This window comes from Macrotis lagotis, chromosome 1 (assembly GCF_037893015.1).
Source record: "Macrotis lagotis isolate mMagLag1 chromosome 1, bilby.v1.9.chrom.fasta, whole genome shotgun sequence".
Taxonomy (NCBI): domain Eukaryota; kingdom Metazoa; phylum Chordata; class Mammalia; order Peramelemorphia; family Peramelidae; genus Macrotis; species Macrotis lagotis.
The window spans coordinates 188,676,208-188,700,148 of NC_133658.1; the positions used below are offsets into that span (position 1 = coordinate 188,676,208).

The window sequence follows — 23,941 nt, forward strand, 5'->3', positions numbered from 1 at the left end:
TCAAATTCCACCTCTGATACTACCTGTTTGACCTTTTACAATTCTCTGAATGTCTTTTTCTGTAAAATTGAGGAATGGGATAAATTAGCAGATCTCTGGCATCCCTTTCAGTTCGACATCTATAATTTAATGTTTTGTCAGTGCTGTCTCCATTTCTGAGGAAGGCAAAGGCATCTCCTACCTCTAGAGCAGAAGACAGCAGTTTTTTTTAATTTCCTTCTTTTCTTTAGAAAATGGCCATACCCTCCTATCCCCAGAGTTAAGAAAACTTCTTGGTCTTACATTGCAGGAGGCATACAGAGCTACTTAACCTCTGTGTACTGGATCATCATGATCATGACCTTACTTTGTTTTACATGAACACTATCCATTATATACTTCCTAAATTGGGCAGGGGGAAGAGGGGAATATTTTTCCATTAGAGAAACTGAGTAGCAACATATGAACAAAACTTGCAATAATAACAATACCTGAAATTCAGATGATATTATGCACCTTACAAGGCACTTTCACACACAATCAATATGTGAGCTAGATCCTGTCCTGGATCTTCTCTTGCCTTATCTCCCTTTCTCTGAATGACCTATTTTTTTCTATTTTAGTTGGTTCATACTTTATAATTACAAAGATAATTCATAAATCAACATATCTAGCCCTCATTATTCTCCAAGAGCTTCAGAAAGACATCACCATTTTCTTCACTTGGATGGGCCATGTGCATCTCAAAGTAAACCCACTCTTCTTAATTTCCCTCTTTCTGCCATAGGAACTACCATTCTACTTTTCATACAATCCATTGAAGGAGTCATCTTCAACTTTCTACTCTCACAACTTTCTACTCTCATTTTCCACTCCTTATCCAGTGAATTTCTAAGTCCTTTCCAATTTACCTACAAAACATCTTTCTAATGTGTCTACTCTCTACTCATGCCACAACTACCCTAGATCAAGTCTTCATTATCCCTTGCCTAACCTATGAAAATAGCCTCCTAATCAGTTTCGCCTCTTTTCAATCAATCCTCCATCCAGTTACCACATTTGTTATAACACAAGTCTCATCATTTTATTTCCCTGGTCAAGATACTTCACTGACTCACCATTTCTTCTACTCTGCTTAGTATTTAAAGCCTTTCACAGTCTGTCTCCAACCTATTTTTCCCAGGCTAATTATCCATTGCTCTTCCTTACCTCTCTCTGAGTTACAGACAAACTGATCCACTTGCCTTCCAGGTCCATAACATTCCATCTCCTGCCTTTTCATTTTTGCACAAGTAAGCAAGTGTCCCCATACTCATAATCCTTGACCTCATGGCTTGTTGTTCTCACAGTTCAGGTCAAGAAGACTTCTACTGACTCTCCCAGCTATTAGTTCCCCTACCTCTAACATTCTCCCTTTCCTATCCAATTGTTTTGTATTCATGTTGCATATATCTTTTATTTACTTATCTGTGAATAGCTACTATCCCTTTTCACCTTAAATAGAACTTAAACTCATGGAAGGTAGAGACTGTCTCAAAATTGCATTGGTATTTGTGCCTAGACAGTGTTTATAATGGTTTAGAGTGGGATTGTTCAATTATTAATTATCTTATTTGAACTCTGTGACATAGAAGTAGAATAAATTTCCCACCATCACATTTTAAGAGTAAAGTATAGTCTAAGAGAAAGAATTTGGACTCAGAGAGAGTTGTGGTCTTCCTGGGTCTCAATTTCCTCCTGTGTAAAATCAAGTTTGATTTGAAATTAAGATTCATCTTGAATATATAATTCTATTAAGGACTGAATGAGATTATGACTTCAAAAATTTACAATTCTATAAATGAATGGATAGAATTCTAGAAAGAACCTTGAAAGAATGTAATAAGAAATTAAAATCTTGACTACAGTCTGTTATTCTGTCTATTCTTATCTTCTGGTTTAACTTTTTCCTTTATGTGATGTTGTTCCACTTACTAAATAATACAAAATATTTCGTTAAAAACATCTATGCTAAACAAAACCCACCTTTTTTTCTTTTCTCTCTTTTTTCTAATCATACTCCCCGATCCTCAGTGACATATCTCTAACCATGAGCTCTACCTTGTTTGTGGAATATGAACAAGTAATAGCCTTTGTTTTCTGATCTAGTAGGAAAAATGTTACACCTTTCACAAGGTCATGACTGAGATAATGAATACAAAATGGGTGGTACAGTAGAAAGGGTCATGGTTTCATAGTCAGTAGTCCTGATTTTAAACTTTGCCACCTATATAACCTGTGTGACCCTGAACAAATCATGTCCTCTTTGACCTTCTGTTTCCTCTCTATAAAACAAAGGGGTTGGGCAAGATGACCTCTGGAGACCATTTCAACCTTAAATCTATAATCCTATTAAGTGCTATATAAACATAATAATGTAATAATTTACAGCTTGTCAAAGTAGCCCCACCCATATCACCAATCAGACCATTTTGGAAAGTGCCAAGTTTAGACTAGACAAGAGGGGAGAGCAGAAACCAGGAAAGCCTGTGGGGGTGCATTTGGATACAGACCGGGTTCCTTAAAATATATTATAGGCAAAAATCCTTTGGGAATTCCTTATTAGATCATTCCTTATGTTTCCATCACAAAAAGAAACATAGCCTAGGAACCTAGAGCTTTGCTACCACACAATTTCGTCCCCAAAAGAGAGAAAAAGAAACAGGGTCAAAGGGAGGTTTTTCTGACTTTTAACTGCCATTTATGCTTTACTACAAGGTTTTATAACATTTCACATTCATTTTTAGCTTTGGAACTTACAGCAACCTGTTGACCTAAAGAAAGCAAGTAATCCTATCCCCATTTTACAGAAGAAGAAACTGGGGTTCAAAACAGTACCCAAATGGAATGACTGGGATTCAAATCAAGATTTCCCGACTGCCCAATTCAGTGTTCTCTTCACTATACATTATGTCACTGAGTGATTTGATGATTTGAAGCTGGGGGGTAGGGAGTTGGACATTTCCTTCAATAGCCTACACACCTCAGAAGGAATCAAAAGTAATCCTCAATTTGCTTGAAAATGAAGGACTCAGTATAGATTCAGAAGAGACATTATGAAAGATCAAATTCCCTGTCTTTCCTTTAAATTCATATGTATATTTTTCCTTCACCCCTGAAAGTTTCAAGGGAAACCCTTGCTAAATTACTGAACCACTTTTCTTATCTATTTTTCCTGTTATCTAATTCTCAGGGAATTGCTGGGAGCTCTGAAGGAGCAAAGAGACACTCTGCTTTGGAGTGCTCTCTCCCCTCCTGATTTCCAGAACACACTGGAGTCACCCTGATCCGACCAGTACTGGACTCCTTTGCACAGCAGAGAAAAGCATCGGATCAACTTAGTCATTAGGGTAAGCCACTTTCCTGGCTTTTCAGGAGCCATCCCTTTCCTCTTTATGAGTCCATCCCTCTAATTAATGGTAGAGTCAACTGAGAAAATAGAGAAGGAAAACACAATATTTCAAAGAATGAAAGACAGAGGTTCCATCTAAGGACCACTCATGGAGAAATCTCAGTGGGTTATCTTGAATAACTTTGTACTGCCTAATAAATATAAAGTTGAAACATATTTTTGAGCGTGGTCAATATGGGAATTTGAATTGTTCAATTATACTTTATTTTGTTTTATTTTTATCCCTGAGGGTGGAAGGAAGGCAAGGAAAAAAATTAATGCTTGAAAATAGAAAATGTAATTAAAAATTAAATATTATATTATGATTAAAAATATCAAGTTGTAAGAAAGAAGATTTGAAAAGATGGGAGAACTGAAAAAGAGTCAATCAAAAGGCATGTTTTTACCATGCAGTGGGTCATTTCCTCTGGCCAGAACTATTTGTATTTCCAGGATAGGAAGACCATCATCTCTCTCTTCCTTTGTCTCTGTCTGAGTCTCTTGGTCTCTGCCTCTTATTTTTCTTAACAACCCTAAAATGTTTTATTTTCTCTCTGCCCCTGTGCAAGCTTTGCTCTCTTATTTGATAAATGGATTTGAAGCAGGATGGTTTCTTTGGGGAAATTTTTTTAAAAAACAATAAAGACATGAAATCAATAAAAGGGTCATTTCTGTTTGGTCAGGTGTCCTAAGGGTGCTAGAACCTTAGCCCCTCTACATAAAAACCAGATTGTTTGCATTTTCATTACTGTTGGGCTTGGAGTCAAAAATCCCTTTGGAAAAGTTATATAATTCCTTTCCCCAGTCCAGTATTTTTTCCCTAGTTTTGAAAGTTACTTTTTTTAGAGGGAATAGTTAGTGAGCAAATTAGCTAGTTTCTTAGCTATCTAATTAATCAGTTAATTGGTTAGTTGGGGGAACCTCATAGGATCCCAGAGTTGACTTTGATTTTTTTAAGTTGTGTTGAAAAAAGGATCTATTTCCCACCACTACATTAAAGAAAGTCATCTTGTTTAGTCGAGGTAAATTTGTTTTATTGAAGAGAGGGGAGATGGGGGGGGGAAGAATAGAGTTTTCATTTTCTCTAGAGCCCTCCATTAGCTGAAGAATATTTTATTTAAAAAGCAATGTGGCCAAGAGAGGCTGCACAATTCCAAATTGCCTCTTTCAATACTACCTCTCTATAGTTAATGTGTCATCAGTCCACAGGGGTTCAGAGTAAAATACAAAAGACAGTGGAATTCGGGATTTGATAAAAGTAGGAAGAAAACATACCCATTCAAAAAATGGTGGATATCTGAGTTCTACACACAGCCTCCTCCCCTAGCCAATCAATGCAATATTTCATCTTATAGATGATTTGTGTATGCATTTTACATAGATCAGTATTTTTGAGACTGAAAGTACTTAAAATCTTAGATAAAATCTGATGATATATTGGATTGGATTGCATAGTCTTCTGGATCCTTGAGAAATAGGTACAAATCTCATTTGTGCTCATCTAAGAATTGGTTACAGTGTCTCTTGATTTCTGCTATTCTTCACATTCTCTAATACCAAATAATACCTAGATTTATTGAAGACAAAAGCAAAATATTGAAAAGGAAAAAATTGACAATCTGCTTTCTTAATTTTTCCTTCCCATAAGATTTCCTATATTTTCTAAATTAACTACTAATTTACATCTTTTGCTGTACTTCAGAATGTGACAAAATATATACATACATGAATTTATATATATAAAACATTCTCATTATATATGTATATATATATATATATCAGAAATAAGGAGAAAATTTCTATTTCAGAATGTTGAAAATTGTCCCAATCTTAAAAAAAAGTGAATGAGTTTTTCCCTAGAGCATATAACCAATAGAGATTTTTTTTAAAAATTATTATTATTAATGTCCCTTTCTATTTCAATTTGATCTGTTGAATTTGCATTTTGGGAAATATAAAATATAAAAGAAACTTATATTAACAAACAAACAAACAAAAAAGCTTTGTGCTGAAACAGCTCCACTAAATTATATTGAAATGTGAAGGAGCACTAATTCAATCAGAAACAGAAAGGAATAAGAATCAAATAAAATAGCATCTAAATACTTCACAAACCTTTAGGCACTTTATAAATGCTATGTTTTATTGCTATTTTTAAATCCATATTAAAATGACAAGATATAAGAAAGATTTTGCTTTTCCTCTTTAAGGAAATCCTGTTTCCAGTAGAGGTGAGTGGGAAGGGAGAGACATTAGAATGCTTTAGATGGGGAGGGATATTTAGAACCTTAACTTTATTTTCTGTTCTATTTCTCAAACTACCGACCAGATTAAAGAGACAGCAAAATAGAGAGGAGGCAGCTTTTTTTTTTTTTTTTGTATTTAGGAGAAAGAAGTACCCAAAATGAAGAAAGATACTGAAGACAAAATGTCTGCCTAAACAGCAGGGAAATATTTGAGGCAATTATCTGGATAATTCAAGAAAGATTCTTTTCTCTGAAAAAATCTAGACTAGAAGTTCTCAGAGTGTTTTCTGGGAACCCTACCCGGACCCTTTCAGGGGGATCTTTGAGGTCAAATTTTTCATAATGATAAGAAGACTAACGCAGGTAAATAGCTATAGATGTAATCTACATAAACAAAAGCTTTGGGGAGAATCCTCAATTTTTGAGAGCACAAAAGAGTCCTGAGACTCTCTCCCCCCCCCAATAAATTGTTTTTTGTTTTTGAGAATTGTTGTTCTAAAATTTAGGCAAAAACAAAGTAACTTTTGAACTTTAATTCACTGACTGACTTTTTTTCACCTCTACTGTGGATGAGAAACTTCTTAGAGACTGATGATCGGGAAAGAGGTGTACTTAGAAGCTTAAAGCCGATTTATAGACCCATGCAGTCATACATCCAAAATTTAGAATGGAACGTATATCCCAGGATAGATCCCTCACAGACGGCGTGGAGCTCTTAGTGATCTAAAATCAATAAACCAGGTGGCATTGGTTTCCCAGGTTTGACCTGGAGAGAATTTAGTGATAAGTATCAGAGAAATGAATAGTGGGGTAGAATAAATGAGATTTTAAATGGGAGAAGGAGGGAGAAGAACTGGAAGATGTAATAAAACATACCTCCCCTTTTTTAATTGCACAGAAGTGGATGACTATGAAGAAAGATCGTTGTTTTCATTGTCCGGTATTCATTGCTTAGCTTGAACTTTTCATTGTTAACGAGGAGGACAAAATTATAGGATCCAGGTATAAACAAAATGTCAAGAAACTTTAATAAAACATTTCAAAAACAAAATGTATTCTTTAGTGGGGAAAGATAAAAAAAGAGGAAGGAAGGAAGGAAGGAAGGAAGGAAGGAAGGAAGGAAGGAAGGAAGGAAGGAAGGAAGGAAGGAAGGAAGGAAGGAAGGAAGGAAGGAAGAAAGGAAAGTGGAGGGGAGGAGAAGGAGGCAGGCTGGCTTTCTGTCTCCCCAATGGTTTCCCTAGGTTTTCTCCAACTAGGTTAAGAGCCCTGGCACTTCCAGGGAAAATCCAGAAGCGGAGTCTCAACCCTTTAAGTGCTTTGCCTGTCCAGGCAAACACGTCGAGTGTGAAGGAAGCTGAAGAGAGTGGATCCCAGATGTCAAGTCTCTAGCTTTCCGTATCCACAAGTTCCCAGACTCAGTTCTGGGGAGACCCGGAGACTAGAGATAAGGAGAAAAGGCAGGAACAGCCTTCTAGACGCCGCCAACAGCGCGGCGCCAGCCCAGCCTAGTCGACCCCGGAGATACTGACAGGAGAGGGAGAGCACAGAGGGAGCCCCAGGTTGCCTGCTGGCCGTGAAGACGGGAGCAAGTGGTCCTTGGGGAGGCGGCTATAGTTTCCCCTAAAATGCCCTTCACATCCCTCAAAGGGACCAGGAGCTTCTGCGCAATGGGCGAGGTCTTCGTGAGAAGCTTCTAGCTCCCTTTCTCCAATATTACTGCGCAGCTAGTCCTTTAATTTCGCCCCACCCGGGAATCTCCCCTGAACTTCATTCAAGCGCAAATTCTCATTGGATAAAAATTGTGTGCTACATTGTGAAGTATAATGATAGGAACGATGAGAAGGAAAATGCTGTCCTCTGATCAATCAGTCTGAAGTCCTCGACAGTGGAAGACTCTAACTTAAACCAAACAATTTAGGTAGGTCCTTACATTCTTGAAACAGCTTGAGAATTACAGAAAGTCAAATCTGCGGGAAAGATTTTACAAAATAACTCGTACAAATCATTTTTTGTAGAGAAAACAAGCTCAGGGAAAGAAGAGGAACTTATTCAAGGTCATATAGCTTATTTAGAGGCGTTGCAGATGTGCTAAAATCTAGGTTTCCTTACTCCTAATTGCTTTTTTTCCTTTACCAGACAGACAGGAGACACGCCCGTTTTTTTTTTCAGATGAGGGGGAGACATTCCTCTAATAAGTGGCAATCAGGCTAGAACTCAGGCCTTCCACCCTCACTGCCAAGTAGTATTGTTCAAAGGGAGTCCCCCGTGGAAACAGAGGAACTAAAGAAAGTAAGACTAGGGAACTCAAGAAAATGAAAGGGGGGGACGAATAAATTAGAAATAGAACCCAACCTTTTCCCCACGGGAAATCTAACTAAGGTTCTAACTTGGTTATCTTTTTCTATAGATGCTACTTACAGATTGAGACATCACGTAAGGATTTCTTTTCTCACAAAAGATGAGGGCAGCTGAAGAGAAAGGTGGGCCCGGGTTTTTAAGAACTAGGAAGCAATGTTTGGTTGGCACACAGTCAGGTCTTTGTTGAATAGGTTGCCATGAGCTATGATAATCATTTTCCTCCTTTAGGAGGAGGATTTCCTTATCCTTTGAATGAAAGATAGGAGTCCGTACGGACCCTTTGGGCCATTACAATTTCGATAAGAGGTGGAGGGAGGACCCAGGGCTCTAGCAAGCACCTAAATCAGGACCAACACTCGCTAATAAGTGGGTTAAATATTCAGACGGACTATATTGTTTGGTTTGCTTGTTATTCAAATCCTTATGCCGAGAGAAAGGTAAAAAAGTTTTAAATTAAATATCTAGCTGAAAGACATTGCGAACTTTCCTCCCACTGCGCCTTAGTTTCCTTTGTAAAATGATAGCTTTGCACTGTCTAGTTTTGACCTTCAGTAATAGTAATAGGAATCAGAGCATTCCTAGGACTTGGATCTCGGAAGAATCTTGGAATTCATCTCTATTTCAGCATCTTCGTTTAACAAAGGAAGACTCATACCCAGAGTAGCGAAGGAGTGTGATATTCTTGGGATGCCTCGAGGAAGAGGAAGGATGTTTGCTCGTTAACTAAAATAAACTCAACTAAACTTATTATGCCGTGGCTCCTGAAAACCTACTTAGGGAAGCAGAGGTGGGAGACAACAGGGTGCAGACATCCTCTCCCCAGGGATCTACAGCTATAGGAATGAATGGCAGCAGCCTCGACCGTAGTGTGAGGATCTTGAACTGAACTCGTGGCTTAGAACTGGGTATATCCGAGCTTAGAGATAACTATTCAACCCTCCACCTACTTGTTGGGGGGGAGGGGGACTGGGGGCCAGGGAAGGGAAGTGACTTGCCCAAAACCAGATAGCCAAGTGACTGGATGCATCTTACCGATTTCTCCGAGGTATTTGGACACAGTCCTGCCTTGAGAATCTAAGAGAGCCTCCATGCTGTTTAACCTGCTCAAGGGAAATAGAGTTAGGTTTGTGTATATGCATTTCCCCTTAGGGATCCCCAGGAAATTTCGCGGAAAGGACCAGGAGCTGGGTATGTCAGGGGGAGAGGAAGAGGAGAGAGAGAGAGAGAGAGAGAGAGAGAGAGAGAGAGAGAGAGAGAGAGAGAGAGAGAGAGAGAGAGAGAGAGAGAGGCGCTAGGCGAGACAAGCAGGGAGGGAAAGAGCTCTGGGGGCTTTTCCCATCCTTAACCATTGCTTTCTAGGTCACTGATAAAAGAATTTGAGATTAAGCTGCCTTCTCCCAGGGAAGGAAGGGGCACAAGACCAATGTTTCAAGAAATTGCACTCTGCTTTTCTTAGGCCAACGATCACTAGAAAAATATCCCCAAAGACCACGGCCATCGCCCTCTTGAATCTTCACGCAGCCACTGAATCCCCATCCAAACGGCTGGGACCTGAGTCCCCTCCTTAGCCCTGGGCTCCCAGGCACAAGGGTCCACCTTTTCCTTTTCGTCGCGACTTTTCAGGGGCCAAGGGGTCAGGTGCAGGATCCTGGAACGTCAATCCCGTTGGAAAAGAATCTCCCATCCTTGGAGTGAGCGGCAAACGGGTGATGGGTTTGGGCGAGTTGAGATTACAAAATAAGACAGTCTCTTGTCCTCCCTTCCAGGTCAGAATGGGTAATAGAGCCCCTCATTCCGCCAGTCAAAGCATCCTATATCACGTCAAACAAAGAGAAGAAAATCTTCCCCGTATTCAGGCAGCCCTGTCGTACTCCCAGAAGCCCCAAAGGCCAGGGGACCTAAGCTATAACTGTTTGGGCCCCAGCAGGAGTCGGAGAGCGGGGAGGCCCGGTAGTTAGAACTTCGGGACATCCTTAGACAGAACTCCGGCAAAGTCGGAGTAGAGCTGTGGACAGCGCTCAGGCTCAGCATCGGTCCATCCAAATCATCCTGGGGGAATTAAAGAGAAACCCAGTGGGGCGTTCTAACTCCCCGAATCCGAGTTGTTCCCAAAGCTCAGGGAAGAAGTTTTGTCAGCAGTTTTCTGTCGGATCCCCCCTTTCTGTAATTAGGTCTCCGAAATTTTTTGCGGGTTGCTATTAGTTTGCTCCCGTTTCTCTTCTCTATCCTATATTTCGACCTACTCTGTTTTCTTCCCTCTGATTTCTTTTACTCACCTGTACTCAGAGGATGCAAACTGTCTTTTCTTTTTCTTTCGTTCTTTCGTTCTTCTGCCCTCTCAATCCCATTCCTATATCCATTTTCATCTGCCTTTTTATGTCTCTTTTCTTTCCTATTCTTTTTTTTCTTTATATATAGATTTACCACACTAAGTTCAGAGTAGCTCACGACCAGAAAGTATATCCTAGGATGTCTCCTGGACTAGACAATGCACAATTCCCTTTTAAAAAAAAATTAACAAAACGAACAACAACAAAAAAACCCAACAACCACATGCTATTTCCTGACTCCCCCAAACCCAAGCCTGAACGAGTTTGTAAAAAATTCATCTTCATTACAGGCAAACTTGAAAGTAGCCTAATCAACATGCCGTTTATTATTACAGTAGGAATCCATTACCAACTGTTGGTTGATTTAATCAGTATTTTTTTAAACTGGAAAACTGTAGACCAGTTAATTTGCAATTATGAAAATGCAGCTACTTGGCAGTCCTTCCTGGTTTCTCAGGGATTTCTCAAAGTTGCAGATTCCACCTTCCTCAAAACAGTAAATCCCAAATAGTTTTCTAATGATATGGTTGTCCATTGACCCCATTTAAATATATGAGAATGTGTGTATTTATGTATCGATAGGATGTTTTGTGTGTGTATGTATATATATATATATATATATATATATATATATATATATATATATATATATATATATATAAAATGTATGAATACAAGCCACAGCTAAAATTCCACCTTCTATGTATGTCTTTCTTAATCCTTCTATGGGAGATGGGGGTGGGGGTGGGATGAGCTAAACTGCTTTCCTGTCAATGGATTATGAAGACTTCCTACTACCTCCGGGGATTTAACAGGAAACTGAAAAGATATAGATAACTTCCTTTTTTTTTCCTTTGGTTCATTGGTAGTTTTCATTTGACTTCCATCAGATCACAGAACTTAGCTATAATAGTGATGTAGGAGATAGCTCATTTTTGATAGATGAGAAGTTTGAGACAATTTATAAATATAAATATGTAATGAATATATATATATATATATATATATACATACATATACATGCAGAACAGATGATAGATATATGCTACCTGACTGGATAATGTCAAAGAACATTTTTAGAACAAATATTCTAAGATTTTTATGGACATGTCTAATGAGTCTAGGAGATAGTAAATTCCTATGATAGTTTAAAAGTTTCTTGGAGATAGAATTGTGTTTTATTTACCCTTGTACTCACTCTTCACCCCTCACCTTTTATCCCCCCACATACAAAGGTTTCACATTTAATTATTTATTGACCTAGGTCAATGAATTGTTTTCATTATGAAATAGAGGACCAATCTGTTATATTATCTTTTTAAAAGATTTTGTCTTTTGCATTCAATAAATAAGGAATTGGGTTAGTTATATTTGATTAGATCAAGTCAAATTAGATTAGATAAGGAACTCTAAAGGCAGTATAACTTTATTTTGGATAGAAAGCAGGAATATCTGCATCTGATACATCCTGAATGTGTGTTCCTGAGTAAGTCACAACCTCTCAGTGCTCAGTATCAACTAATTCTGCAACCTAATGCAGAAGACAATATCCAAACAACCAGATACAAGAAAAGTTATAGGCAAGATAAAGTGGAAATAATCAACAATGGAAAGAGATTAAATTGAGAAGGATTGAGAAAGATGCACATAGAAGGTGGAATTTTTGCTGTAGCTTGAAAGAAGCCAGGAAAGTCAGGAGGCAGAGATGAGGAAGGAGGGCATTCCAGACATGGGGGATTCCCCATGTAAAAATGCCCAGAGTTGGGACATGGAATGTTTTGTGTGAGAAGGAACAACAGGCAACATGGAACTCAGTGTCTTTGAATCTTATAATATGTGGGAGTGGGGAATGAAATTTAGGAAAGGTGAAGGGACAGGTTATAAATAACTTTGAAAACTAGAGGATTTTATATTCGATCATAAAGATGATAGTTATCTCCTCAAGTTTACTGTCAATGTTTAGGGGAATATACTCTGAGGGAAGGGTCCACCATTGTAATTGTTCTTGTAACTTCAAGTTGGGGAATTGCCTAGACTACTGAGAGGTTAAATGGCTTTCCCAGAGGTGAAGAGTTAGTTTCAGAAACAAGACTTGAATGCCAATATTCCTGGCTCTGAGACATAACATTATGCCAGTGTTACCTCTGTGAAAACCATTATGAGAAGGAAATGCAGCAGCTGGTTTGAGAAGTTAGAATGTTAGAACTGAAAGGGGATTTAAACATCTGATATAGATATCTTTTTACAAATGAGGCAGCTAAGACCAAGAAACTTACTAAATGTCAAATGGATTGTAAATGAGAGCTGGAATGAGTTTCCCAGGCTAACATTCTGTCCACTCTGAGAGAGAAAGCCCAAAAGTATCTTTAAGGTGTCTTGACCTTTCATGGAACTCCCGAATCCCTACAGCAGATCTTACCAGTTCCTTCAGTCTCCGTTTTGTGATAGCTTCCTTAGTAACTTACTAACTTCACATTGCCCTGCTACTAGAGCACTCAATGTCAGCTGAGGTTTCCCCAATCCTGATAACTGCTGTCTCCCTGTCTAATCTGGATGACATGAACAATCTATTAGATCTTGGCATTTTACAGGGAGTGGGGGGTAGGAAGAGGAGAGAGAGGAGAAAAAATAGGGGGAGGGGGAAGAAAAGGGTGTGGGAGGAAGAAGAGCAGGAGGAGGACAAAAAAGGAAGGAGAATGCAGACTAAAGCCTAGGATAAATGCCTAGTTGCTCCTATGGGCAGTGAATAGGATTGAGTCCCCAAAGCAGTGAAGTTTGGGGCCCCCAGTATAAATTCAAAACATGTCCAATTGTATAGTGATTGGATTTTTGCTGAATGGTGGTTATTATTGGTAGTTATTATTCTTCTAGTAGTAGTAGTAGTAGTAGTAGTAGTAGTAGTAGTAGTAGTAGTAGTAGTAGTAGTAGTAATGACTGTTAGGTTTCTAAACTGCTTTACAAACATTATTATACTTGATCCTCACAAACATAAGTGTTAAGGTTATCCTCATTTTATTATTCTCATTTTATAGATAAGAAAACTGAGACTCAGAAAATTTAGGTGATTTTTTAAAATTAATTGAATAATTTTTGTTACATTTTAAGTTCTGAACTGTCCCCTTCCTTCCCTTTCCATTCCACACTAGAAAAGAGTACTCTTTGATAGAGATTATACAAACACACACATACATACATTTATCTGTATGCATATATGTGTATGTTTATATATATAGTATATATAGATAGATAGGGAGTATAGATATGTGTAAAACTATTTTAAGTGTACTTTTATTTTTTTAGTTCTCTGGAGGTAGATAACATTTTCCTTCATAGGTCCTTTGTAGTTGATTGGAAAATTTACACTATCAGAATAGCTTAGTTCTTCAGTTAATCTTCAAACAATATTGTTGTTGTATACAATATTCTCATGTTCTATTCATTTTACTCTTCATTATTTAATTTTTTCCATGTTTTTCTAAAATCAACCTGCTATCATTTCTTAAAAGCACAGTAGTATTCCATCACACCCACATATCACTTGTTTAGCCATTCCCCAAATGACAGGCAAGCTCTTAATTTCCAGTTCTTTTACACCACAAAGAATTATAATATTTTATATTTTGGATAGAATTATGTTATATATATATTTATAATGTTATAAATATTTTAGAACATGTAGGTTCATTTTCGATTTTCCCTAATCATCTTGGGAAACAAGCAGTTTGTTTCCAATACCAAAGAGTAGTATTGCTGAGTCAAAGGGTAATAATGGTTTTATAACCCTTTGAGCATAATTCCACATTGTTCTCCAAAATGAAGTTCACAGTTTCACCAATTAGTGTCCCAATTTTTCCACCTCTCCTCCAACATTTCTCATTTTCCCCATTTACCAGTCTGATAAAAGTTAGGTGATTTGCCATATGGCACATAGCTGGTTAAATATCTGAGGTAGGATAAGATTTTATTCTTTTTTTCTTTAAACGGTTTTATTTTGAATTTGATAAATATAAAAATGTATGAGCATTTTTATGTATATAAACCAGAAAGAGGATTGTACATGAAATTATTAATCTTTACTTGTAGAAGATTAATTTTTAAAAGAGTATGACAATTCATATTTCATGAACTCAGTTTCAAAACTATTCTATGTCTTCTGAATCTGACTCTTAGGTCAATATTCTAGCATGTATTTATTATAAGATGTGCAAAATGTTTTATGTGGGATCCCATAACCATAGATGTTTCAAAGGGGCCTTAGAGGTCAACTAGTTCTACTCATTTTCCTCTTTGCAACTAAGGAAACTGAGTCCCAGAAAGAAGAAATGATTTTTCTAAGTTATTTAGCTAGTTAAGGGAAGGAAGGAAGGAGGGAAAGTTCTTCTGTCTCTTGAGTCAGTACACTTTTCTTCCCAAAACAACAAAAGCAGGGCTTTGGCAATAACACTGAATTGAAAGACAAATGACTTGTATTCAGATCTCAGTTCTTCTACTTGTTGTCTGGGGATAAATCATTTCCTCTCCAAATGGATATCAGTGTCTTCTCAATCTCCCAGTGTTTAATACTATTGACCATCCCTGTCATCTAATAGACTCTGTAGGGTTTTCAAAATACCTCCAGTTCTTCCTACCTATCTAAAAGATGCTTCTTAATCTTTCTGGTAGATTCCACTAGACTATTGAAATGATCTTCGGATTGGTCAACTTTCATTTAACCTTTTCCCTTTCTGGTCCATCCTTCCTTAAGCTGTCACACTGATAGTCCTAAATCACAGGTCTTAATCATATCATTCCCTTGTTCAAGATGCTTTAATGGGTCCCTATTGTCTCTTGGCAAACATGACATTTAAAACCCTTCACAATGTAGACCATCCTTCTATTTCTATTTCAAAGTTTTTATCACTCCTTCCCATGAAATCTAAGCCTAGTCAAAATGAAAAACATTCTATCCCTCACAACCTTTTTGCCTCTGCACAGTAATATAGATGCCCCATAACTGGAAAAGTGGCTCTCCTTAGCTCTTCCCATTGGAACTTTCAACGCCTTTCAAAGCACAATATAGTGCCACTTCTCACAATCCTCCTATTTTTTGGTGCTGTCCTCTTTTCCAGAAACCATTTCTTCTTTATTTTATATTTATTTATTTGTATGCATGCTGTTCTCCCTCCCCTCCCCTGTAAAATGTAGGTTCTTTGAAGTCAAGGACCATTTTGTTTTTATCTTAATCCACAGTACTTAGAATAATGTCTGCCATGTTACAGGTATTTAATTATTTTTTATTGAATTTCCTTATCACTGTAAAATGGGAATATTAGAGCATCTCCAAGTACTCTTTCAGTTCTTCCAAGGCTCCAGAGTCTGTGAGTCTATAAGGGTGTGGTTCCCAGATTCAATGTAAGTAAATTGAGGCAGGAGCCCTTGAAACTTTTGGCCTCAGATGAGCAACATTTATGGGATCCAAGGGTAGAATTATAAACTCAGTCTCTTCCTTTTGGTTCCCTATGCTCTGAACTCTACACTGTGGTAAAAATAATGAGTTTATCATTCAATTGTTTTAAAAAGAACTACAAGATTAAGTCACTTAGACAATGAACTCATTATCACAAAGTCAAGTCTGAGAAATCTTTGGAGCTTAATGGGATTCAAATTTATTTAAATTGACATTTCAGCCCCTATCTTCTAGGCAGAATGAGGTCCAGATTTGAGTTCACTAGGACCTTAGCAAAATTGGGATCCTCCTTTGACAAAGGCTCAATGTTCCTGTCCCCACAAAAGATGGTAATACTTTACTTCTTCCCAGGTTTTATGAGTCAAATACAAAGATTTATTTGTCAATGGATTTCATTTGAAACACTTAGGTTGGAGAGAATTCCAAGTTTAAGGCTACATGATGGGAAGGATGTGTGTGTGTGTGTGTGTGTGTGTGTGTGTGTGTGTGTGTGTGTGCGCGCGCGCATGCGCGCGCGCACCCGTGAATGCTATTAAATTGAGCTATGAATGTCTGGGGGGAGGGGGAGTGTCACAGAAAAACAAAACAAAATAGGAGAGCAAAATATTTACTTATAAATCTCTTTAAATTTCCAATTCTAGCAAATATGATATTATAATAGTTTGAACAAACCAAGTATTGTTTGACACATTCAAATATTCCTAAATTAAGAAAGAGTTTTAGGCTTACAGTAGAGCTGCTTCTTACATTCATGGCTTCAACATTTCCAGAAGTTTTATATATCTGGTAAGAAGTAGGAGGATTTGGCCAGAATTAGGCCGTGTGGGTTTTCCAAGAAACTGCGATTCTGTCTTTTTTTTGGGGTGAAGGTGACAAAAATTTATGACCTTCATGTTATCCAGAATACAGAAATAGAAATAAATGAACAGGCAGAACTGAGACCCAGATGAGGATTTTCACAAATGTGGGAGTGATTTTTCCACATAGATATTTTTCTTTTTTTTTTTAATGCTTTTACAATTCTCCAAATCTTCTCTAAATTCTGCTTGCAACCTTGAGTGTTTCTGAAATAGAAAACAATGATCTGAGTTTTTGTAATTTTTTTCCTCTCTTTAAAATTTCCTTTTCTGGCAAAGGAGCAATGCAATCTAAGGCCAGGTGTACATCCAGCTGCAGAGAAAGGACAATTATTCAGCTCTTTCCCTCTTCCCCATTAACCAAAGGTTGGAGGAGATTAAAAGGGGCCTGTAGGGAGAGAAGGAAAAAGAATTTACAGGGCTAGCAAAACTGAACAACTTCTTCAAAATAAAGCAATGTTAAAACTTGAGAACTTGGATGAAGGTCATCTAACCCAACCATTTCATTTTATATGTGAGGAAACTGAGGCACAAAAAAATGAAGACATTTGTCTCATGTCATATAGGGAGTCTCTATTCAAATCTTCATCTATCATTCCAAGTCCAGGGATCTTTCCTCTATTTCATGATGTCAGATGGATTTAGAAAGGCCATCCATGGAATAGAGATTTTTATGAGAATAAAGGAGTTCTATCTCAAAAGTAAAAGGTCAGCTCAGAAAGAAGCAGCAGCAAATATAACAACTGATATTTATATGGTGCTTTAAGTTTTGCAAAGCATTTTATTATATATAATAGTTAGCAATAATGATACCCGGCATTTAGATTTGTGAAGTATTACCATTCCTATTTTTAAAATGTGGGCTTAGGGAGCAGCTACAGTAGATAGAGCACTGGCCCTGGAGTCAGGAGGACCTGAGTTCAAATCAGACTTCAGATACTTAATAATTACCTAATTGTGTGACCTTGGGCAAGTCACTTAACCACATTGCCTTGCAAAATTAAAAAAAAAATTTTTAAATGTGGGCTCAGTAACTTGCCCATGCTCACAAAACTCTGTAATTAAAGTAAGAGTTAGGAATTAAACTCAGGTCTGCCCTGCTTTCAAATTCAATACTTTGACCACTACTTCTCAAAGACAGCTTTTGACCTTTAACAAATACAGTAGACTTTTAAAAAGCTTAAATGATGGGAATAATATATTAAATGAATGAATAGCATATTACAGATTCTTTCATATATTCATCCATCCTACAAATACATACTGCCTTCTTGCCATTTACTGAGAATTATACAAAAGAAACTACCAAAAAAAATTGAGACAAATATATCAGTATATCAATGCATCTGTGATCTCATTGATTTGGAATCTCCCATCAAGTGGTACATATTACAATTCAACTAAATTCTCCATCCCTGTGTAATTCTTGTCAATGTCATTTCATAAAGTGTCTACCCAATACACAAAGGTATTTCCTCTAGAATTTTTAATACTTAAAAATAATAAGTTAGCATTCATATAAGGCCAGGTGCTTTATAAATATTATCTCATGTGATCCTCACAATAACCCTGGATCCCCATTTTACAGTTTATCTCCAATTCACCATTGAGGAAAATGAGGCAAATAAAAGTTGTTAGTTGTCCAAGATTACACAGCAAGTAAGTGTCTGAGGATAGATTTGAGTTCAAATCTTCCTGACTCCAGACCCAATACTCTAACCACTTGGCTACATAGTTGCCTATTTTGTAGGTAACAATACAACATTCCATATTTCCATTTATATATTCATCACTCTTATTAAATGACTGACCTAACTACTTACCTACTCTTACATTTTCTGAATAAAACTATTTGCACTTCTTGAGTATGTCCTTATAAGCTTAAGTTTACTTTTGTCTATCAGGTGGCTTTCCATTTCCCTTTTACCATAATTTTGTTTGAATATTGTAGTGTTCTGTGATTCACAGCATATAATCTCACTAGGATCATTAAAATCACAGAATATTGGTGTTTAAAAGATGGGTTTTTATTTTTGGATATTTTGCACAATTTCCAAATAAAATCCAACCTATTTTCTTCTTCCCTTTTTGTTCTTAATGTATGGAAAATTTTGAGTTCCTGGTATATGCACAGGAGATAGCTTATTGGAAGAGAGTCTTTAATGTGATGTTTTACTCTCCTGAGTCAAATGCTTTTTTTTTTCAGCAAACAAAAAAATAGTAATGATTTATATTTTCTACATCTTTCACTGAGTTGGTAAAATTAATGGTCTTTTTTTAGTACTAATGCTTTTTTAACCTATCTGCTTCATTGGACACTGCTGACCATTCTCTCCCCCTTGATACTCTCTTCCCTCTAGGTTTTCATGACACTGTTCTATCCTAGATCACTTACGTATATAATTACTCTTTATTTGTCTTCTTTGTTAGCTCATCATCTATATCATGCCTCCTAACTATAAGTAGTCACAAAAGTGCTATCCTAATTCTCTTTTTCCTATGCACCCTCTTTATTGGTAACATCATCAGCTTCCATTTAACTATCATCTCTATTGATGATTCTCAGATCTATGTATCCTGTCCTGGTCTCTACATTGAACTTCAGTTCCATAAAACTAATTGTTTATTGAACATTTCAAAATATATATATATATATATATATATATATATATATATATATATATATATATATATATCCTAGAGATATTTTAAATTAACTTCTCCCTTTCTTTCAAACTTACCTGTTTCTGTTGAAAGTATCATGATCCAATCAGTCTCTCAGACTTGTAACTTCAGCACTCTTGTTTGAAGCACATATTCTGTCAGTTGTCATTACTATATATTATACATCTATCTAAATCCTTCTTTCATACAACTACTACCTTATGTTCTCTTACCACTTCTCACCTAGATTATTGCACCAGCCTCCTGATCAAAACTTTTCTCACTCCAATCCATCCAACAAGAGGATGTCAAATTATTTATTTTAAGCCTAAATCTGATTTTGTAACTTCCCTATTCAATCAAATCTAGTGATTTCCTATTGCCTTTAGGAAAAAATAAAAATTCTTCTGTTTTGTTTGTAAACACATCCTAGCCTCACCTATCTTTCCATTGTCTTTGAACATACTTTCCTTCTCATATTCTGCAATACAACCAAACTGACTTTGTCTCTGCTTTTCACATAAAACATTTGATCTGCCATCTCCATGTCTTTGTTTTCCTACATTTCTGGGAATGCTACACACTCTCTCCTTTTCTTCCTTGAAGGTATACTATCTTCTTCATGAAGTTGCTCTGGATTCCCTTAACTACTCTTTCTCAAACAACTTTGTATTGAATTATTTTTTATTTATACTTATTCTCCTCATATTTATGCTACATATGTGTATATGCTTATTTTTTACATTTCTTGTCTCTTTTATTGGAGTGTAAGCTCCTTACAAGAAGATATTGCTTCTTATTTTAAAAAAATTAGGAAGATAAGAAAGTGGGTGCAATTATGAATTGCTTTTTTATTAGTAATAAAAAATACAATTTTTTCCATTTGACTTATTCTCTTTCCAAGTTCTTAAAAGTCAATGCCACAGTACTTTCAAAATTGCATTATGCCCAGCAGAAAATTTATTCTATGTATCCACCTGCTTTGCCCAAATTCATCTTTTTTGCTCTTTTCATTTCTTCACATTTGATACTAAGAATCCAAATGTGGCGATTCAATTATCATTGATTATGAAAATAAATTACATTCCATTTTTTCTGGCTTATTTGTTGTCCTTTCCCTAATTATTCTGTAAATGCTCTTAGTATGACTGAGTTGAATTTTATACCTTTCACAGACTCTTTTCTCCCTTCACAGTTCTTCATTGTTTAGGTAGGAATAAGATTCCACTACTTTCCTCCATTTGAGAGATAAGGATTCAGATCTATGTTTTCATTGATATCACAAACACCAAATGAAGAACTCTACCAATCCAGATCAGCAACTATTCTACAGCTCTTTTACTAAGTTCCCCAAGGTACTAAGAGGTTGCATAACTTGCCTAGGGTCACATGATCAGTTTTTCAAAGGCAATACTAGAATTATGCCTAAGTGACAAAGAGACAGGTTCTATATCTACTATACCAGATTGCCTCTTATCCTCTTCCATAACATTTTGCAAATGAATGGATTCTGAACTGTATTATTAATAGCTACCATATCTTAATAGTTGGCAAGAAAATAATGTGTTTCTATCTGAGGTAGGTCCTGGACTCTTTATCACGGTAATTGCCTTACATGAGTTGATCTTCTGTAGGAAATGGTGATAATCAGAGTTAGTGTCTTTATAAATATCCATTTTCACTACCAATACCTTGCTTGAAAAGGTTAAGTTTGAGTTGCAGTAAGAGTATATGCCATGTCTTCTCATCTTTATCCTTCTAATTTCTTGCTGATTTTGACCTTTACTCTAGCCAGTATGGTTTCATTGTCCACAGATAATTGTCTGAAATGACGTCAGTGTTATCCTTTCTCTTAGGATGCAATCAATTTTTTTGTGTGATATTGTTTTGTATTCATCATCTACCGTCTCTTTTGAGTGCTTTCTGGAGAAAAACATTGATATATAAATATGAGCATTCTATAAGCTTTTGACCTTTGAGTTTAAATACCAAACTATATTTTCCAATATATATATTTCACTTTTCTACTTTGTGCATACCTTTGCTTTGGAATCACACATTGAATTAGTCTGGAAAATTTTGTCAAATTCTTCATATTATTTATCTAACTGATGATCCTTTGGAATAGAGGCTGGTACAATGGCTTCAAACATTTCCATCTTGGGATTTTTTGGTTATTTTTGTTTTTTGCTTCTCTTTTTGATGAGCAATTCAAGGCAGGATGATCAATTATTCCCTTGAAATTATGTTTTTTGTTGAATTTGAGTATATAATGAAAACAACTTCTTTATTAAATTCTCCAAGATTAGTTATAAATCATTGCTCCATTTGCCTGCCTCTTTATGTCTTCTAGTGTTATTTATAATGAAAATGTCATTATAAATGTGGTCATTTTCTTTAGGAACATAACTCACTGGTTATCAGGTTTTAGGTTCTAGAGTACCAAAAGAAGAATTTATGGTTATAGACATTCTAAATACTTTTTGTTTCTTTGTTTCCTCTGGAACCCTTTCTCCTACTCTGTCTCTGACTCTACAGACTTTAAAAGGGGGGGGGGTGGCTCAGAGAACTAAGGGCCATTTTTGTGTTTTTCTTCTGTTTCATGTATTACTTTTGTAATTATTCAGTTGTTTCAATCATGACTGACGCTTTGTGACCCTATTTATAGTTTTCTCAGAAAAAAAATTCATTTTCTCAGGCAAGCAGAGATGAAGTGACTTTTCCAGGGTCACACAGCCAGGAAATGTCTGAAGTTAGATTTGAACACAAGTCTTCCTGACCCCCAGAGCTCTAACCATTGAACAATGCTGTCTCTCATGAATCACCATAGTTAAAGAATTTATTGCCTGGTGATAAACTTCTATATTCTTAGCTAGATTTGTCCTTAGACAGCAGATACAATCTGATACTAAAACAAGTCATGATAAATTAATATTTAAAAAAAATCAATGGAGTTACAGAACCATGAAGTGTTAGAATTTAAAATGACATTAGAAATCATCTCATTTAATATGCTCATTTTATACATGAAAACCCAGGTCTGAGAAGATATATAATTTGTACAAAGTTATATAGCTAATTAATGAGAAATGATGAATGTATTTTAAAATTTTTAGTTAAAAGAACCTTCTTAGAGGCTGACCAAGTCCATTTTATGACTGATTTTAAGCAGGCATTTTTAAGTATACAGACACTGTTTTAAACACAGTTGAGCAAAAGCTGACACTACTTTAAAGATATGACTGGTAAGTAGCAATATGGAATTATTCATCTCCTATTTATCTTCTAGACTCTTCAAATGTTAAAGAAGAAACAAATGCCAACTTAAAAAGCCTCCTAACAAGTAATATCAAAACAGCTAACATCAGCAAATTTATAGTCATAAATTTGAGAAAAGATTTTCATGGTTTTTAAAAAAATTAATAGAAATTCCACAAATTTGGAAAAGTGAATATTGTACCCAAAAAAAATCTTTATAGAAGTGCTGAATTTTAAAACCTGAGATCTACAGAATACATTATTTATCTACTCATTCTTTTTTATCCAAGTTTGAGAAATTATATAAATATAAGAACATAGGACTGAGAATCTGGAGTCATGGAGTCAGGTCCCAATACTGAAACTTACTATATGACTTTAGACAAGTCACTAACCCTCCCTGGAATTCTATAAAATGAATTATTTTATCTCTAACATCCCCTCTAGAATTGTTTATGATTCTGTGATTTTAGGTCCTTTTATATGCTAGCCTCTATAGGAGATACCAAAAAGTAACAAACAGCATCTAATTGACGAAACAAGATTTATCCATATCATTATCTCACTTTCATCCAGCTAAGCTAGCCATTCTCTGAAAAACTGAATAAGTTGTATAATATTTAGAATCAGAGTGAATAAAAGAAATGTGTATGGCCAGCCATTGGAAAAGGGGAGTTAAGAGTGGTGATTAAAGGATTAGAGCATCTCACAGATTGATGAACATATAACACTCAGCATGCACTCAAATGGATCCCATAATCAATTTTTTGTTTTTTCATAATGAAATTTTCAATTGCATTTAATAACTAAACTGATGTTTTGCAAAACCCAAAGACTTTTAACCAACCTGATGTGTCCTAAAAAGCATCTTTGGGAAACCAAAAATGAAATAATTGGATGATCCTCAAAAGCCACATCCCATGAACCCAGCTCTACCAATTACTATGCAGCTGAAGCAGGTGATGTGGAGTGCTTGAGACTGATTACACATCAAAGATGCCAAGGCATCTAGAGCCATGATATCAACAGTTGTCTTGACTCTGTCTTGTCATTGGACAATAATGACTTGGAAGAGAGAGTAAGGCTATGGCTCCATGCAACCCTGCCTCACTTAAATCCAGTCTAAGCACAAATCAAAAGACATCACCCATTTAACTCATCTTTAACATACTAAAATTATTTTGATCTTCTTCTATCATAAAAGACAATAACCAGGGGCAGCTAGGTGGAACAGTGGATAGAGCACCAGTCCTGGAGTCAGGAGGACCTGAATTCAAATCCAGACTCAGACACTTAATTATTACCTGTGTAAACTTGGGCAAGTCACTTAACCCCATTGCCTGGCAAAAACTTAAAAAAAAACCCCAATAACC

General features: G+C 36.3%; 1 protein-coding gene across 1 annotated transcript in view; it reads left to right on the forward strand.

Moving 5' to 3' along the window:
* The first annotated feature begins 3,167 nt into the window (after nucleotides 1–3,167).
* GATA4 (GATA binding protein 4) overlaps nucleotides 3,168–23,941 on the forward strand; it is a 104,439-nt gene continuing 83,665 nt past the window's right edge. The window contains exon 1 of the mRNA XM_074209511.1: nucleotides 3,168–3,368. The gene's annotated coding sequence lies outside the window, so the exon portion shown is untranslated. The remainder of the gene's footprint in view (nucleotides 3,369–23,941) is intronic.